This window comes from Nicotiana tabacum, chromosome 17, assembly GCF_000715075.1.
Source record: "Nicotiana tabacum cultivar K326 chromosome 17, ASM71507v2, whole genome shotgun sequence".
NCBI lineage: Eukaryota > Viridiplantae > Streptophyta > Magnoliopsida > Solanales > Solanaceae > Nicotiana > Nicotiana tabacum.
Window position 1 is genome coordinate 48,729,285 of NC_134096.1, and position 18,261 is coordinate 48,747,545.

Here is an 18,261-nt window from a genome sequence, read left to right on the forward strand (position 1 = left end):
GGGGAACTTAGCATATCTTCCAGCAGAATAGAGGCCATTAGCATAAGATGTTCAGGCCTTAGCCAGCCAGTTTGTTAGATTGGATATTTCTGAGTCGAGTCAAGTATTGGCTTGTGTGGTCTCTCGGTCTTCTCTTTATGATCGTATCAGGGAGCGTCAGCATGATGACCCATATCTGCCCCTTAAGGACATGGCCCAGCACGGTGATGCTAGGGAGGTCACTATTGGGGATGATGGTGCATTGAGGATGTAGGGAAAGCTTTGTGTGCCCAATGTAGATGGTTTGCGTGAGTTGATTCTCCAAGAGGCTCACAATTCACGATATTCTATTCATCTTAGTGCCGCAAAGATATATCAAGACTTGAGACAGCAATACTGGTGGAGGAGAATGAAGAAGTACATAGTAGAGTATGTAGCTCGGTGCCTAAACTCCCAGCAAGTGAAGTATGAGCATCAGCGACCAGGTGGGTTGCTTCAAAAGTTAGAGATTTCAGAGTGGAAATGGGAGCAGATCACTATGGATTTCGTTGTTGGGCTTCCACGGACTCAGTGAAAGTTTGATGCCGTTTGGGTGATTATGGACCGTCTAACTAAGTCAACTCATTTCATTCCTATGATGACTACTTATTCTTCCGAGCAACTTGCTCGAGTGTATATTCGCGAGATCGTCAGGCTTCATGATGTACCGGTATCTATCATTTCTGAACGGGGTACTCGGTTTACATCACGGTTCTGTAGGGTCGTACAACATGATTTGGGTACTCAAGTGGAGTTAAGCACAACATTTCACCCTCAGACGGACGGACAGTCCGAACGTAATATTAAGATATTAGAGTATATGCTCCGTGTGTGTGTGATGGAGTTTGGGGGTTCGTGTGATCAGTTCTTACCACTAGCGGAGTTTGCTTACAACAACAATTATCAGTCGAGCATCTAGATGGCACCATATAAAGCTCTGTATGGTAGGCGGTGTATGTCTCTAGTGGGTTGGTTCGAGCCGGGCGAGGCTAGATTATTGAGTACAGACTTGGTTCAGGATGCTCTGGAAAGGGTTAGGGTGATTCAGGATAGACTACGCACAGCCCAATCCAGATAGAAGAGCTATGTGTATCGGAAGGTTTGCGATGTTGCATTCATAGTTGGAGAGCGGGTCTTGCTCCGGGTGTCACCCATGAAGGGTGTTATGAGGTTCGGAAAGAAGGGCAAGCTGAGCTCGAGGTTTATTGGTCTATTTGAGGTATTGCGACATGTTGGGGAGGTTGCTTATGAGCTTGCCTTGGCTCCCAGCATAGCAGTAGTTCATCCATTATTCCATGTTTCTATGCTCAAGTATCACGGCGATCCGTCTCACGTATTGGATTTTAGCTCAGTCCAGTTGGACAGGGATTTATCTTATGTTAAGGACCGGTGGCGATCTTAGATAGGCAAGTTCAAAAGCTGAGGTTGAAGTATATTTCTTTTGTGAATGTTCAGTGGAGGGGTCAGTCGGTCGAGGAGGCGACTTGGGAGACCGAGCAGGATATGTGTAGCCGTTATCCTCATCTTTTCACCATTTCAGGTATGTCTCTATGCTTGTTCGAGGATGAACGATTATTTTAAGAGGGGGAGGATGTAACGACCCGGCCGGTCTTTTTCAGTGTATTAGCCCCGATCCTCTATTTAATATTTTCCCTGTATCTGTTTATGTTTATGTGACTTGCCGAGAGGTCTTGTTTTTGGGTTCAGAGTATTTTGGGACACTTAGTCCCTCAAACAGAAGCTTAAGTCTCAGGATTTTGACCGTAGTCGAAAGTGTGTGAAGACGACTCCGGAATGGAGTTCCGTCGGTTTCGTTATCTCCGTTGGGTAATTTCGGACTTAGGAACGTATCCCAACTGTGAATTTGAGGCATGTAGCTAATTTAGGCTTGAAATGGCGAAACTCGAATTTTTTGGAAGTTTGACCGGGGGTGACTTTTTGATATCGGGGTTGGATTCTGATTCAGGAAGTTGGAGTAGGTCTGTAATATAATATGACTTGTGTACAAAATTTGAGGTTAATCGGACGTGGTTTGATAGGTTTTGGCGTCGTTTGTGGAATTTGAAAGTTTAGAAGTTCTTTAGGCTTGAATCCGGGTGTAATTAGTGTTTTGTTGTTGTTTTGAGTGATTTAAAGGTTCGACTAAGTTCGGATGGGGTTATATGACTTGTTGGTATATTTGGTGGAGGTCCCGGGGGCCTCGAGTGTGTTTCGGATGCTTAACGGATAGAGTTTTGGACTTATGAAATTGCTGAAGCCTTCTGATATCTGGTAGTTTTGCACCTGCAGTGAGGAAGCTGCATGTGCGTACTCGCACATGCGTAGGAATGAGCGCAGAAGCGGGAGTTGAGGAGATGGTCAAGGATCGCAGGTGCGAGGGTATTTCCGTATCTGCGAGCCCGCAGATGCGCCTGAAGCTTCGCAAATGCGGAAAGTGAGATGGAGGGGAGGATCGCAGAAGCGGACTTGTGTCCGCAGGTGCGACCACTCACTCGCAGATGCAGACCAAACCCTTTTAGTCATTTCCGCACCTGCGAGGGTAATTTCGCAGGTGCGGCATCGCAGATCCGACAGAAGGTCCGCAGGTGCGGAAGAACATGGCAGAAAATGGAACTTCGAGGGTTTGATTCCCATTTCGATTTTGGGACTTTGAGAGCTCGGTGTGAGGCGATGTTTTCAGGTTACTTCAAGAATATTGTTGGGGTGAGTGATTCTAACTAGGATTGGACTATATTTCATCATCTTATTAGAGATTTGAGTTGTAAATTTGGGGGGAAATGGTAGAAACTTCATAGGCTAAAATTTCGAGTTTTGGAAGGTGATTTGAGGTTGGATTCGAGTAATTCTTGTATGGTTGGACTCGTGAGTGGATGGGTGTTCATAGTTTGTGACTTTTGTCGGATTTCGAGATGTGGGCCCGGGGGGCGGTTGAACCTATTTCGGATTTTGGCTTATAATTCCGTGTTTTTCTTATGGGATTGATTCTTTTAGCTTATATTAATTATATGATACTGCTTATGGCTAGATTCAAAGCGTTTGGGGATTGACTCGATAGGCAGGGGCATTTCGGAGTAGGATTTCTACGCAGTTGAGGTAAGTAGAAGTCTTAAATCTTATTTTGAGTGTATAAAACCCCGAGAATTGGTATGATGTGAGTGTTTGGAGGTGACACGCATGCTAGATAACGGGCGTGTGAGCGTGCACCATGAGGTATTATGACTTGGTCCGTCACGTGAGACTGTAAAGTCGAATAGCCATTGTTATTACGTATGTTTCCTTGTCTTTGAGCAATTGATTGCCTTTCATGTTAGAAATCATGCTTAGGCCATATGATATCATTATTGGGACCCGCAACGGTCGTATACTTATTAAATTGACTGCTAATTATTGTCTTGTACTCAATCACAGTCTTACTTATGTGATATATCTCTGTTCCCTCTCATTTCTTGTTGATACTTGTTGTATTCTCTGTTTCGGCTGATTATTATGATATTATATGAGCCCGAGGGGCTGGAGAGGTTAGTGACTGAGATAGGGCCTGAGTGCCGGGCTGTGAGTTATGTGAGGGTATATGGATCGGGTTGCACGCCGCAACAAGCTTTATGGCTATTTATGGATCGTGGATCGGGTTATATGCTGCAACGAGCCTTATGGCTACTTATATGATTGGGTCGGGCTGCACACCACACCGATATAACGCTTGGGCTAAAATGAGCCCCTATGGAGTTTGTACACCCCCAGTGAGCGTAGATACCTATTGAGAGTGTGTATTGAGGGCTAAGAGCCGAGAGTATGAGTTGTTGAGATGAGTTGAGTGACTGCTGCCTTGAGAGGCTGTACTTGCTTTTATTTATTGTTGCACTTATGTTGTTATTTGTTGTTGTTGTGAAATTTCTGGAAGATTCATATCTGTTTTACTTGAGCTCGAATTGATTTGACTTATATCACCGAATTTGAAAGCATGCTCACTCTTTACTGAAAACTTTTGAAATGATCTGTATTTTTATAGCTCGCCACTGCTTCTCACTTCCTTATTTAATTTTGTTACTTGCTGAGTTGGTTGTACTCATGCCACACCCTGCAATTCATGTGCTGATCCTTGTGTGTACGGCTCTGGAGGTCACTGAGTTCGTGTGCGAGCTGATTATTGGAGACTTACGAGGTAGTTGCCGGCGTCCGCAGTCCTTGTTTCTCCTTTCTTATTATCTTTTCTCTCTTGTATTGGCATTTGGCACAGACTGTAGTAGACTCTGTTTCTTGATTGGTTGTTAGATGCTCATGACTTAGTGACACTCCGATGTCGGGCTATTATTCCGCACTTGTGTTTTGGGTTTAACCTCGTTATAATGTAAACCTCCGGTTAATTTAATTGTTTTAGCTCATTTCTGTCATATATTGAAAGCATATTAAGAATGTCGGCTTGCCTAGTTCTACGATAGGCACCATCACGACGGGTTAGGTATTTTGGTCATGACACGATGGCTCTAAGCACTCGCTGCACAATATAGAAGCCTAACAAAGGGTAAGGTTGACGTTCTGACTTACACTGTCACTTTTTCATTTTAAGATTTTGTTATTTTGGTCTTTTGCTTAAATTTTGTAGTTGCGTTTGTTTCGTTTAAGAGGATTTTTATGAAATTCAAGGTTGCACGATAGAGATTAATGGTAACTTGAAGTAGGTTTATCTATTACATAAATTTTGTGATTATTTCTCATCTTCATTTCTTCTAATGTAGGTATTCTCACTAAAATACATATCCTGTATTTTGATATTACGAAGTCAGGGGAAAATTAATGTTAATTGTTGAAAAAATTATGCTTAATATATTAGCATCTCCTAATGGATAGCTGCATAAAGCACTTACGAATATAATCCAATTAGATTTACCTCCTTTAAGAGAGTGGACTAATCTAGAATTCTAGATTTTGATCAATCCACCAATTCTGCTATATGTCAAACTACTATATGTTGTTGCAATATATTTTCTCAGTACATTCAGTAAATATATGTTGCTGCAATATATTTTCTCAGTACCGTGGGCCAAACGGACTAAATGGGCCAGGATCGTTTGACCCGGTTTTAGTGGGCCGGTCCTATGATTTGGGCCCGCTAGGCCCGGGACCATTTAGCCCGCCAGGGACCGACCCGGGACCGGACCGGTCCCTTAGCGGGCCAAACGATCCCAACGGCTATTTTTATAAATAAAAAAGAAAAAACAAATTATTATTATTATTTTATTTATAAAATAGCCATTTAACCTCCCCAACTTTGTTTTAATCCCAAACTTTTTATACATTTAATATATATACTATACTATACTATATATACATCTTATATATAGTATATAAGATGTATATATAGCTTATCGAATATAGCTTTTATATATATATATATATATATATATATATATATATATACATCTTATATCGATATATTATATATACATCTTATATACTATATATATTCGATATTAAATATTGAATATTAAAATTTAGGATGTTAAATAAAATTTAGGTTACAATTCTATAATAAAATTTATAAAGCATTGCCTTAAATATTTTTTTTAACATCCTTTTGTCTCTAATATCTATTTAATTGTTTTAAAATATATATATATATGTTGGGCTCACTTAGCCCGTTTAGCTAGCGGGCCGAGACCGTTTAGCCCTTGACCAAACGGTCTCGATCCCTACAAAAAACCTGTTTAGCCCGGGATTGTTTGGCCCGTTTAATTTGGGATCGAGCCCGAAACCGGGCCCGAGACCGCTTGGACCGGCCCACTTGACTCGTTTAGGTCCGGGACCGACCCACTTGCCAGCCCTAGAGGGGGGTCCGCGGTTGGAGGGTGATGAAAACTAGAGTTTGTTTTAGGAATTTCTTTTTCGATATTTTTAATATGTTGATGTTTGTGCACCAAATTGTATATTTGCTTATTTCTTGTTGAAGCATGTTCTCACTTTATCATTAATTTCTTCAAACTTACTAGGTGCACTAATTTACCTTCGATATTTCTCTATCTATTTCTCTTTTGAGGAAATGAAAAGAGAATTAAGGCCACTAATATTCAAATGTTTATCATTATACTATAAATAAAATTCTTAAAAGGTAATATAAGGTTAGTATGTTAGAGAACTCTATAAATTGAAATATCTCGGATAATGTATACATTTCTTTATCTACCAAAAGATTCATTATTAGAGGGTGGATTGTATATTTTAATTCCTCACGAAGGTCGTCTTTTGCAGGTCCAAGATGGTTCGAACTCTTTTGAGGATATATATAAAGGTATGCCAAACTATCATTCTTTTTCTCTGTAATTGACTGCTTTGTTTATGCTCTATAATCTTTTAAACTATAAATAAACACGGTATCTGCAAATACCAATGATTTATGCGCCAAATGAATTGATACTTTAACATAATCACCTAGATTCTTTTTAAATTGTGAGCAAACATATTAGCTGCATATATGAATGAGTTATGTGTCAGTTGAGTTGATGTATTAACTTAATCAGCTAGATCTTTTTGCAAACATATTATCTGCACATGTGAATGAGTTATGTGTCATTTGAGTTGATACATTAACTTAATCAGCTAGATCCTTTTTCTTACCACTAATGTTTTCAAGGAAAAATGATGGGATGGTCATGGTACACCACTTGAAGCATAAGTTGAAGAAATTAACTAAGAATATTGTTTATCCACGGTAAACCATGGAAAAGTTTATTTGAGAAATACTTTGAATGGTACAATTAGGAGGAAGAAACTATTTGGAGAAAGAAGTTGGTAACTTAAAATTGTCCTTTTTATCTGGCCTTTAATAAGAAAGAGGAAAGAGTATACGCATAATGTACATCAAATGCTCCAGATAAATTTTTATTAAGGTTTTGTATTGGGTGATGCCTTTGTTAAACTATCCATATTAGCGGAATTTGTAGCCCTTTTCTTTTTTCATTGTGAGTATGATGTTTCTTGAAATTCTTGAAAATTATGATTATATATGAATATGATTTTTCTTGAAATTCTTGAAAATTATGGTTATAGAATTAAACTTGCATACATATATGTCCAACCAGTACATTGAAGTTCTATTGGCAATAAAAGATATATGGCATTGGTGATAACCAACGTTACTTGAGGAAGTATAAATGCATTTATATTTGAAGTTAAAGCCTAGAAGCCAGGCATACTTTGCTAATAGTTTTGGACTTCTCATCCTATCCAGAACTCAATTGCAAGTAGCTTCAGTATTCCATCTTCTTTCAAGAAAAGCAATTTTTGATATCCATCTATGCGTCAGTTGTGTTTATAAGTTTCAAATATAGTATTAGGTTGTCATGGTGATCCAAATGAATAAGCCTCTTCTCCTTGATTGCCCATATTGTATACTTCTGTGTTCAAGAATTTAGAACTGACATGTCTTAAGGAAATTTAAAGAACATGGGCATCAATATTGTCCTATTCTTTTCTTGTTCTTTCTTTCCTCCTATAAACTTTTACACACATATATTATATGGACATTGACACCTGACAATTCTCATCACTTCACAATTCTACAGGTGCGAAATATGAAAAAAGGACGACTAACCACAACATCATCAATGCATCAAGCATCAAATTTTCTGAATATGTAAATAGTGTATATATATCTAAAAAGTGTATATGTAATAGTAAGTTCAATACGATTCACGTTCAAGATGCCTTGGTGGTGAAATGGTAGACACGCGAGACTCAAAATCTCGTGCTAAATAGCGTGGAGGTTTGAGTCCTCTTCAAGGCATAATATTGAGAATTCTCATTGAATGAGCATTCTCAATAAGAGAGCTCGGATCGAATCGCTATTGATATTTACCGATTCGATCCGAGCTCTTGGAATTGGAATAAATTCGGCAGCGGATCGCGAAATCTTGGTGATCTTCTCTATCTAATGAATGGGGGGTCCGCTTTAAAATTGTCCGCCCTGCACCCACCCCCGAGTATATGCTTCAATAGGAATCACACAAGGGTAGATTAGAAATCTCTGGTAAAATGTCCGCCTGTAACCTAGCAGATAAAGCACATTACATAGTCCAGGGATTGGCGACTTACCCATTCAGTGACTTTGGCACCGGATGTTCCCAAAATGGAGACTATCGGGTAAATTTAATATAATAGACGCATGTTGGCATTCCAGCCTTCCGGCAGTAAACAATGTGCTACTTATAATATTTCGTAACTTGTGTACAACTTGATTTTGATTCTAAATGCATCGATGATATGAAGGTTCGTGGATGTGAAGAATGTATTATTTGGCAGCCACACAATAGGCACGAGTGCATATTTTGTTCGGATATGAATATAAATTATTTTAAGCTGTTAATTTTAATACTGACAATATTGGGCCCGTGCTTACGGGCCATAACCATCTAGTATATTATAAATAGCCATTGAATCTTATGATATTACATGTCATGTCATTCCAATACGAAAATAGTAAAACTAAAAAGTTACCAAATATGAAAAGAGGATATTTTTTAACATATACTAAAAAAAGGGTAAGACACACAAATTAAAACAATGTAGTATTATTTTTTTTGGGGGGGAGGGGGGGGGGTTAAGCTTTAATAGCATATAATATTTCTTATCCCATTAGATTAAAGTGATGCATACATAATATTTGGAAGTTAAAGTTACAAATAAGGGATTTTTCGTTCATTTACCATAATTCAAATTTCAAACTTATCTAAAATTCTCTAAAGTTTCAAATTACCCGCTATAATTGTATTTTATTTATAATTTATAGACAATTCATTATTAGTACCTTAAATTAGAAAATTCAGTTACACCCTTTTCTTGTCTCTCCTTCCCTCTTTTTCTATTTTATGTCGCCTCTCTCCTAAAACTCCCTTAATTTGAGTGCATACATATGGATCAATGGAGATATAGAGGACTTTAGATGTCACATATATCTATTTGGAATGAAATAAGCTCTCGGCGATAAGCTCACACTATGTAGCTTAAGATACGCAATTGAAAACACTCGTCAATGCATAACTCACAATGTACCACTCTCTCTTCTCCACCTCCATCGATATAGCAGCAACAAGAACAGTAGAAACTCGACGATGGCGTTTTTAATGTGAAATTCAAAATTTATCCATTCAAATCTTTCAGTTCCCAACAATATTAAAGTTTTTCAGTTCAAACAAACGTGAATCAGTACACATGAGTCGATTTAGAATTCATTATCTACTTTTCTTTCTTTAACAAATCAAGTAAGAAAAGAATAATGTATGGTACAACAGAATACAAATTAAAAATAAATTTCGTATAAATTTGATACAAATTTAATACATTTACAACAACATACAAACTAAAAATAAATTTTATACAACTAATTATACAGTATACAACTTATTTATAATTTATCTACAACTTTTATAAATTATTTTTACCCAATTAAATACAACTACAACAACATACAACTTAAAAGGCAATTTTCATATAAATTTTATACAATATCTTTTGTATGTATATGGTTTGTATATATTTTGTATGTGATGTGTTCTTCTTCCTATCTGAATTTTCAATCAAAACTTTCTCTCTTAATACAATTTTGATACATATCAGCAACTTTATGTGAAAAAATTATATTTATAACTTAAATACAAATTTCACACACAATGAGTCATACAGTATACTACTAATTTCCAACTTTCATACAACATTCAAATAAAAAAATATAACTACAATAGAATACAACTTAAATAACTATAATATAACTTTAATACAATTTTGCATGTATATTGTATGTCATGTCTTCTTCTTCTTCTTCTTCTAATTTGAAATCCAGCCAAAATCAACTCTTATCTTCACCAAACACCCTCAAAATTGAGATATAAACTCCAAAAAATATTCTCAATTGTTTGCAACAACATCCAATCCACACAAATAATATTTTTTGAAAATTTGAATTCGAATTCAAAGCTTCAAAGCTTTTTAATGGTTATTGATGTTCGGCCAAAAGTATGTATTTTTGTATATGAATCGCCTCACATTTTGCTCTATTTTTTGTTGTTTTAATGTGTAATTTCAATGAGTTAACATAAGTTTTTGTTATCTATATGTGTATGGGTCAATTGGAAGTGATTTAGAAAGTTTACATGCGAATTGAAGTAAAAACGGAAGAATTTGGAGGAAGCACGAGTTTGGTGTCCAGGTTGGCGCCAGGCCCTAACCAAAACGCCAATTAATGAAGACCAAAAAGTTTGTTGTCCAGTTTCGCTGCAGGCGTGAAGCGCGACGCCAAAGGGCGGATTTTGTCCTAATTCTGTTGAGACTTGGCGATTTCAACCCTACACGCCCCCAACATGTATAAAAGGAGTTCTAAACCTATTTTTTTTTGGGGGGGGGGGGGGACTGAACATACTTGGAAGGAGAATTCGCGTGGGAGAACACGGACCACGCTTGGAGGAGTCTTCTAACTAGTTTTTCTTCTTTTCTCTTCCTTTAATTTCATAGTTTATTAGTTCTACATGAACGTTGTAGTTTGAAGCTTAAATTATTCTTATTATTTTATCATATTAGTTTATTTATTCAATCTTGCGCTTAATTATTTGATTGTTTCATCACCAATTGAATATTATCTACGAATGTAGGAATGAACTCGGGAGAGAGAATTTTAGATTGCATATAAGATTGAATAGGGCAAGATCTTGAACTCGAGCATCGGGAACGGATTTGCAGTTAGGATAGGAATATACCTAATCGCCTTGCTTGGTTATTATACAGGAATTTCTAATACGTTCTTGTTAATCCTAATTCCATAGGAATATAGGCGTTAGGTTAGCTTGAATAGGCGAGTAGTACTTCGGGAGAAGTCTACGAGCAATATTAATCTTGTCAATCAATAAACCTGATAAATTGATTAAACAATTAAAATGGAAAACTCAACGGGATTGTTATCTAACCCATAGCTCTAGAATATCGTCTCTCATTGAATTCGTCTCTAATATTGCCCACTAATTTTCTGTAATATTTTAGTTTTCAACTCTAGATTAGTTGTAGCTAATAATATTTGAAAAATCGCTTGAATAGGTTAATTGTCATAGTTTAATTTAGTAAATAGTTAATCACAAGCCCCCGTGGGTACGATATCTGGACTTACAATCCTATATTACTTGTACAACCATGTATACGTGTGTGTGCGTGTGCCTTTGGGAGTAACAAGTTTTTGGGGCCGTTGCCGGGGACTTTAAAATTGATTGTTTTGCTAGATTAGACTTTTACTTTTTTTTCTATTCGTGTTTTTAATTTTAGTTTAGTATAGTTAGTATTATATTTTTTTACATGGCATCTTGGAATGAGAATTGATCGAATATTGGTTATTCTTATTTTAGTGATCCCTGTCCATATTGTGGAGGGCCACACTGGTGTAAAATTATGAATCTCAGTCTTATGAGTGTAATTTTTGTAATGTGTGTGGTTGTCATGATGGTTATTGGGATGGTTGTCCTAGTTCTTTTTACCCTTCTCTGAACCTTTATTATGATATTTCTAATAATGTTTATGAGTTTGATATGAGCAATTAAGTGGATGATGTAGAGCGCGTTGCCCATATTATGGACATGATGAGGCAAGTAGCCGAGCAACAAGATGAAAAATCAAAAGGCTATACAAAGAATTAGTGCAACAATCATGAGAATGAAGGCCGAGGCAGACAAAGTGGCTAAAGAGAGCAAGTTCCCACGGAAGATAATTTTGAAGAAGCAAATATAGTGAGCCAATCTTGGCTAGAGGAACAAGCTCAACTGATAAAATCTCATGAGTTTCTTCATGAAGGTCTTTCAAATATGATAGAACAACTGATAGAAGGAAGAACTGAGCCAATTTGGCTAAGATATCCATGACCTGCAGACTAAATTGAATAAAAAGGTTGAGGCGTCTGATGCCCTACAACCAAACATTGTGGATGCTGGCCAACTTGTGGAGCAGAAAGAGGAATTTCAACACAAAAATATTATTAATGATGCCAATGTTAAGGAAATGTGCAAAAGCGAGGATGTTAAAAGTAAAGCGTTTTTAGAGTTTGAGCGTATTGGACCTCATTCTAAGCACTTTTTAACATTGTGCTTGGTTGGTGACACGAGAATTGATTCATTCGAGTATATGGATGAGTCAATGGATGAGGAACAAAGTGCATACATTCTGAAATTTGTGATACCAAAGAGACAAAATAACACCCCTCACTTAAAGGACAAGAAGTGCAAGATGCGATATCTATTGCTTGGTTCCTTTATTTTTACACCACCGCCCCAGGAACGTAACAGAAAGATTGATGCAAAATTAGGGGCGCAATTCATATCCTCAAAGTGGAAGGAAAAGTGATGGCAACGTACCGCGACGTTAAATCAAGCGCTTTTTGGAAGGCAACCCAATTCTATTTTTTTTCTTTTTACTTTTGTTTATTTTTTTATTGTGTTATCTGTGTAGTGTTATTTTTGTATTTTGTAGGAGTATGAGCACGGGGTCAAAGCTAATAGGAAGTATGCAAAAGAGAGCAGGTGGTTGAAACTAAGTATGGGGTGCCCGCACAAAGAATCATACCTGGGAGAAGTCTGAGTATCCCGTGAGCTGCTAATTCTTCGGCCTTTGGCCTCCTAGGGAGTCTCTTTTACCCTCTTGTTATTTACAGTGTGCATTGAGAACATTGCACAATTTTAAATATGAGGTGAGGAGATTGTCTAGGTAATTTTATGTGCTATCCTAGCTTAATTGTATTATTCTTTCTTAGTGTAGTGATATTTGTAAATAAAAAAACATATAAAAAAATGAAAACTGAGGAAGAAAAATCAGAAAAAGTTCGGACTTTTTCCGACGATGGATTTCGTGGACAGATTTCTTGAGGGATTAAGGTCTGATAAAAAAATCCAAAACTATTTTCTTTTTATTTCTAGTTAGTTTAGTCAGATAATAATTTCCCTTGGTTTTTCTTTGTGCATCGGTTCTTTTCCATGGGATGTAGTTTAAACCGGGTAGTAGTATTTTTTGTTGAGTAGATTAGAATTTAGGAAATAAAATGTGGAAGATTGATGAACTTAGGCTCCCTTGACTTATTTGATAGTAGCATATTTAAGTTTTGGCATGTGGAGTATCTTCCCTATGTTCTGAAATTGTTTATGATGCCTTGATGAAATTGGATAGCATGTTTGGTGACGCCTATATCTCTTTTACTTGTTGTTCACTTTGTGTTTAATGCTTAATACCTTGTGGCCCTGTGAATACTTGCATTGTTTGAGAGTCGGAATGAGACCATCCTTAGTGAGTCATGTGCCATGTGTGACGTGAGATTTTTGTATAGTCCATGTTATTGTGATTGAGTCTCGAACTTGCCCGGTATGTGAGTTGGAGCGGAATTTTAGGTGATGCTCGGTTTGAAAAATGATTTTAGGCTTTCTTTGATCTTTTTGAGCTTAATGCTTATCACAAATAAAAATTGATCCCTAGTAAACCCTATTGAGCCTATAGACCTTTTACTTGGCATCCACAATACGAGCCTATACCCTTTTTATTCTTAATTGACATTTGTTTGATCGTGTACCTCTTAAGGCACTTTAATTGTACAATGAGCGCTAGGAGAAGCAAAGACTAAGTGTGGGGTGGATTTCAAGTGGAACCCATGAAAGAATGAAATGTGCACTTGTTTTGTAGAATAATACACCATTAACGAAAATTGAGAAAAAAGAAGAAAAAAAAGAATGAAAAATCTGAAAAAGAGAAGGAAAAATAGAGATGAATGAATTGTTGTCTTGTTCTTGCTAGTGAGGTATGAATTAAAGTAATGCTTAAAGAAAGAGGGAATAATTTTAGGGGGTGATCTTGTTTGTGAAATTAAAGTGGATTGAAGAACATGTGCTTAAGGTTAATTATGTGATGTGTTAAAGTGCTTAGGAGGGTGAACCATTATTCCTAAAAATATCATACCTGTCACTTAGCCCACATTACAACCATATAAAGTCCTAATTGATTTTAGATCGAGTGAGCATACATTAGTGGAGATTTACATTATGGGCAAGCCTATGGCACCTTTTGCATGCATGTGACTTCTTTGTGAGAGTGAGATTTTCTTTGATAGATGTGAGTCCTTAAGTTATATTTGATCCTAAGATTTGAATGTGTGGATTCAACTTACTCTATTGTTCTTGTTGTGAGGGCACATTGTTTTACGAGGGATATGTAACGTTATTAGACTTCTCTATGATGTTGGGTGTTCAAGCCATGAGTTCATTGTGATATTGAGTCGGTTTTTTAGGTTAGGATTGTTACGAGCATGTTGTCTTAGTGGTGAATAATTCCTTTGAAGAATGTTATAAGTAAAGGGGAACTGTATGTGATTACATATGCTCTACCTTAATTGTTGCTATCAACCATAGACATAAGTATATTGTGCTTAATGGTTATATTCTCCATCATGATGTGGTATTTCGAGTTGTGTGGTTTAGGTAGTAAATTTTAGGTTGCTCGAGGACGAGCAAGAGTCTAAGTGTGGGGTGTTGATGTTCGGCCAAAAACATGCATTTTTGTATATGAATCGCCTCACATTTTGCTCTATTTTTTATTGTTCTAATGTGTAATTTCAATGAGTTGAGATAAATTTTTGTTATTTATATGTGTAGGAGACAATTGGAAGTGATTTGGGAAGTTTGTATGCGAATTGAAGTAAAAATGGAAGAATTTGGAGGAAATACGAGTTTGGTGTCCAGGTTGGCGCTAGGCACCAACCAAAACGCTAATTACAGAAGACCAAAAAGTTTGTTGTCCAGTTCCGTGCCAGGCATAAAGCGCGACGCCAAAGAGCGTATTTTGTCCTAATTCGGTTGGGATTTGGTGATCTCATACCTACACGCCCCCAACATGTACAAACAGGATTCTAAACCTATTTTGGGAGGGGGGATCGAACATACTTGGAAGGATCATTCACGTGGGGGAGGACCACGCTTGGAGGAGGCTTCTAACTAGTTTTTATTCTCTTCTCTTCCTTTAATTTCATAGTTTATTAGTTCTACATGAACGTTGTAGTTTGAAACTTGAATTGTTCTTATTATTTTATCATATTGGTTTACTTATTCAATCTTGCGCTTAATCACCAATTGAATACTATCTACGAATCTAGGATTGAACTCGGGAGAGGGAATTTTAGATTGCATATAAGATTGAATATAGCAAGATCTTGAACTCGAGCATCGGGAACAGATTTGCAGTTAGGATAGGAATATATATAATCGTCTTGCTTGGTTATTATACAGGAATTTCTAATGCGTTCTTGTTAATACTAATTTCATATGAATATAGGCGTTAAGTTAGCTTGAATAGTCGATTAGTACTTTAGGAGAAGACTACGAGCAATATTAACCTTGTCAATCAATAAACCAGATAAATTGATTAGATAATTTAAGTGAAAAACTCAATAGGATTGTTAGCTAACCCATAACTCTAAAATATCGTCTCTCATTGAATTCGTCTCTAATATTGCCCACTTTTTTTCTGTAATTTCTTAGTTTTCAACTCTAGATTAGTTGTAGTTAATAATATTTGGAAAATCGCTTGAATAGGTTAATTGTCATAGTTTAATTTAGTAAATAGTTAATCACAAGTCTCTGTGGGTATGATATATGTACATACAATCCTAAATTCAAATTCGAATTCAAAGCTTTTAAGCTTTTTAATGGCTGTCAATGGTGGAGCGTCGAACACCTTCAAAGTTTATTGATTGACAATTTTAATTCAAATGAAGAAAAATGAGGTTGAGGAATAAAATAAAAATACATATATATATATATATATATATATATATATATATATAGAGAGAGAGAGAGAGAGATAGGAGAGATGAATTCCCCATTCAATTCCTAATATAAATGAATACTCATTTAATATTAATTTATATATAAGTGGTAAATTGTATATATCAACTTGCAATTAAATTAAAAACTTCAATAGTGATGGTGAATAAGTTTCAAAAGTAGTATAGATAAGTAAAAATCTCTACAAATAATTACTATTCAACAAGTATGAGTTTCACTTATATTCAATATAAAAAAAATTATACCATTAGATTATATTTGTCTATATAGTAAGCACTTATTTTCAAGAATACAAGTTTCACAATTTAAAAAGACTCATATGGAAATATTCTTTGAGTGATTTAATATTTGTATAGGGTAAAATATGCTATACTATGTGGTCGTCCAAAAAGAGGGACACATGGAACCTAAGACGGGGGATGGCTAAAATCGAAGGCAATTGTCCCGTCTGTCACCCGAAAGAATAACGCTCATAAAGATGCAATACATACTCTCCGTCCGGTAGCATTTAATGGAGAATATTCCACATCATTTAGTGTGTTGCCCGTTAAGAATTGATGCTCACCGTTACACCTTTTTCAATGGCCCTCATAATTGATATTAAAGAAGAGCATGATCCTAGGACCTTGTTCTCTAGGTGCAACTATAAATAGTGAACTTTATTATCATTGTAAAGGATACGAATTTTCTGGCAAATATACGCTATAATCAATAAAAAGCATTATACAATTTTACTTTCTTGTTCCTTGATTTCATCATTGTTGTGCCCGGAAGTTCTGCTCCCAAATCATTGTTCTTCGTTATTTTTATCATCATTTCAAGGCTAAGTATTGTATATTTCTTTAATTATTTTATTATTTTAGAATTAAATTAATTCACTTGTCTAGAAATCACGTATAAATTCAATTGTACCGCTTTACGGGTAAATAATATTATAAAAGAATATATAAAATTTAAACTCAAATGATTAGTTTTGCGTTACAGTATAAATCTTACTTGAAAAGAAATGTAAAGACGAGCATTTTCTCTTTTTGGTTTTCCTAATTATACAGTCAAGAAATTAAGAGCGCACGTGGTCTTATTTCTGTTCTTTTGGCCTCTAAAGAAACAACGCTGTGTCATACCGTCATTGACAGTGAGCTCTTCAAAATTTGGTAAAATTTTGGTATTTGATATATTTGCTTTAAGTTTTTAAAAAAATGGTATTAGGTGTGGTATTTGATATTTTAAAATGAAATATCGAAATATCGATATCATACCGAAATATATATTATATTACACAATACATATATTATTAGTTATAACATAAATATAAAAAAGTTAAAATTTTAATTTCTTTTATTCTTTAAGTTCATCAATTAATAGCATGTTTGACCAAGTTTCTAAAATCAACTTATTTTGAGAAATGTTTTTCTCAAAATTACTTTTAAAAAAAATATTTTTGGTGAGAAGCAGTTTGAGTTTGACTAATTAATTTGAAAAATACTTTTGAACAGTAATTAGTATTTGACCAAACTTTTGAAAACTGCTTCTAAGTGTATTTTTCTCAGAAGTGTTTCTCAGAAAAGTTCTTTGGGAGAGAAACTATTTTTTTTTTTGCTTCTCAAAAACTGTTTCTGCTTCTCCTCAAAAACACTTTTTTTCCTTCCAAAAGTTTGGCCAAACACTTCAATTTTTGGCCAAAAGTACTTTTGGCAAAAACAAAACACTTTTGGCTCAAAAATAAGCTTGGCCAAACAGGCTATAACTCTAAACAAGTAACAAGATATTTCTAATGATCAAATTTATTCTTTTATGTACAGTTTTCTCTCTTTGGGTTGATATTTGCTGATTTTGAATAAAATTTTTGTCAACAAATATTTTTAGTTTTGTATGAGTACTTTAATTAAGAATATTAAAGTCTATGACTCCATACACTAGTTAGTATTCAAATCGAATAAATCGAAAGGAGAAAAACTAAACCATACCAAATTTAATTAGGTACGATATTGATATAACATTTTAAGAAACCAAATAAAAAAAATATCAAACCAAAATATGTAAATATCATACCGCACCGATCGACCAACGCACCTAATTGACAAAATAATGGAAGAGTACTGAATTTCATAATAATCATAATAATAATAATCACAAGAATATAGAAAGTTGTGTGTGAGAGATAATGATGATTTCAATTCAATCCCAACAGAATCAATTTGTCATTCTTTAGGGGGTCCACACACACTAAAAAGAAAATATCAGTACCTAACTCTCCTTATGGAAAACAACATGACCTATATATCTACTCTCTTAAGGGTCCACCCTCCAAAATATCTATAAATTCATCATCATCTATCTACCCTTCACCAAATCACATTTCTAAATGCTTCCTGTTTTTTTAAGTTTGACCAAATAGTCA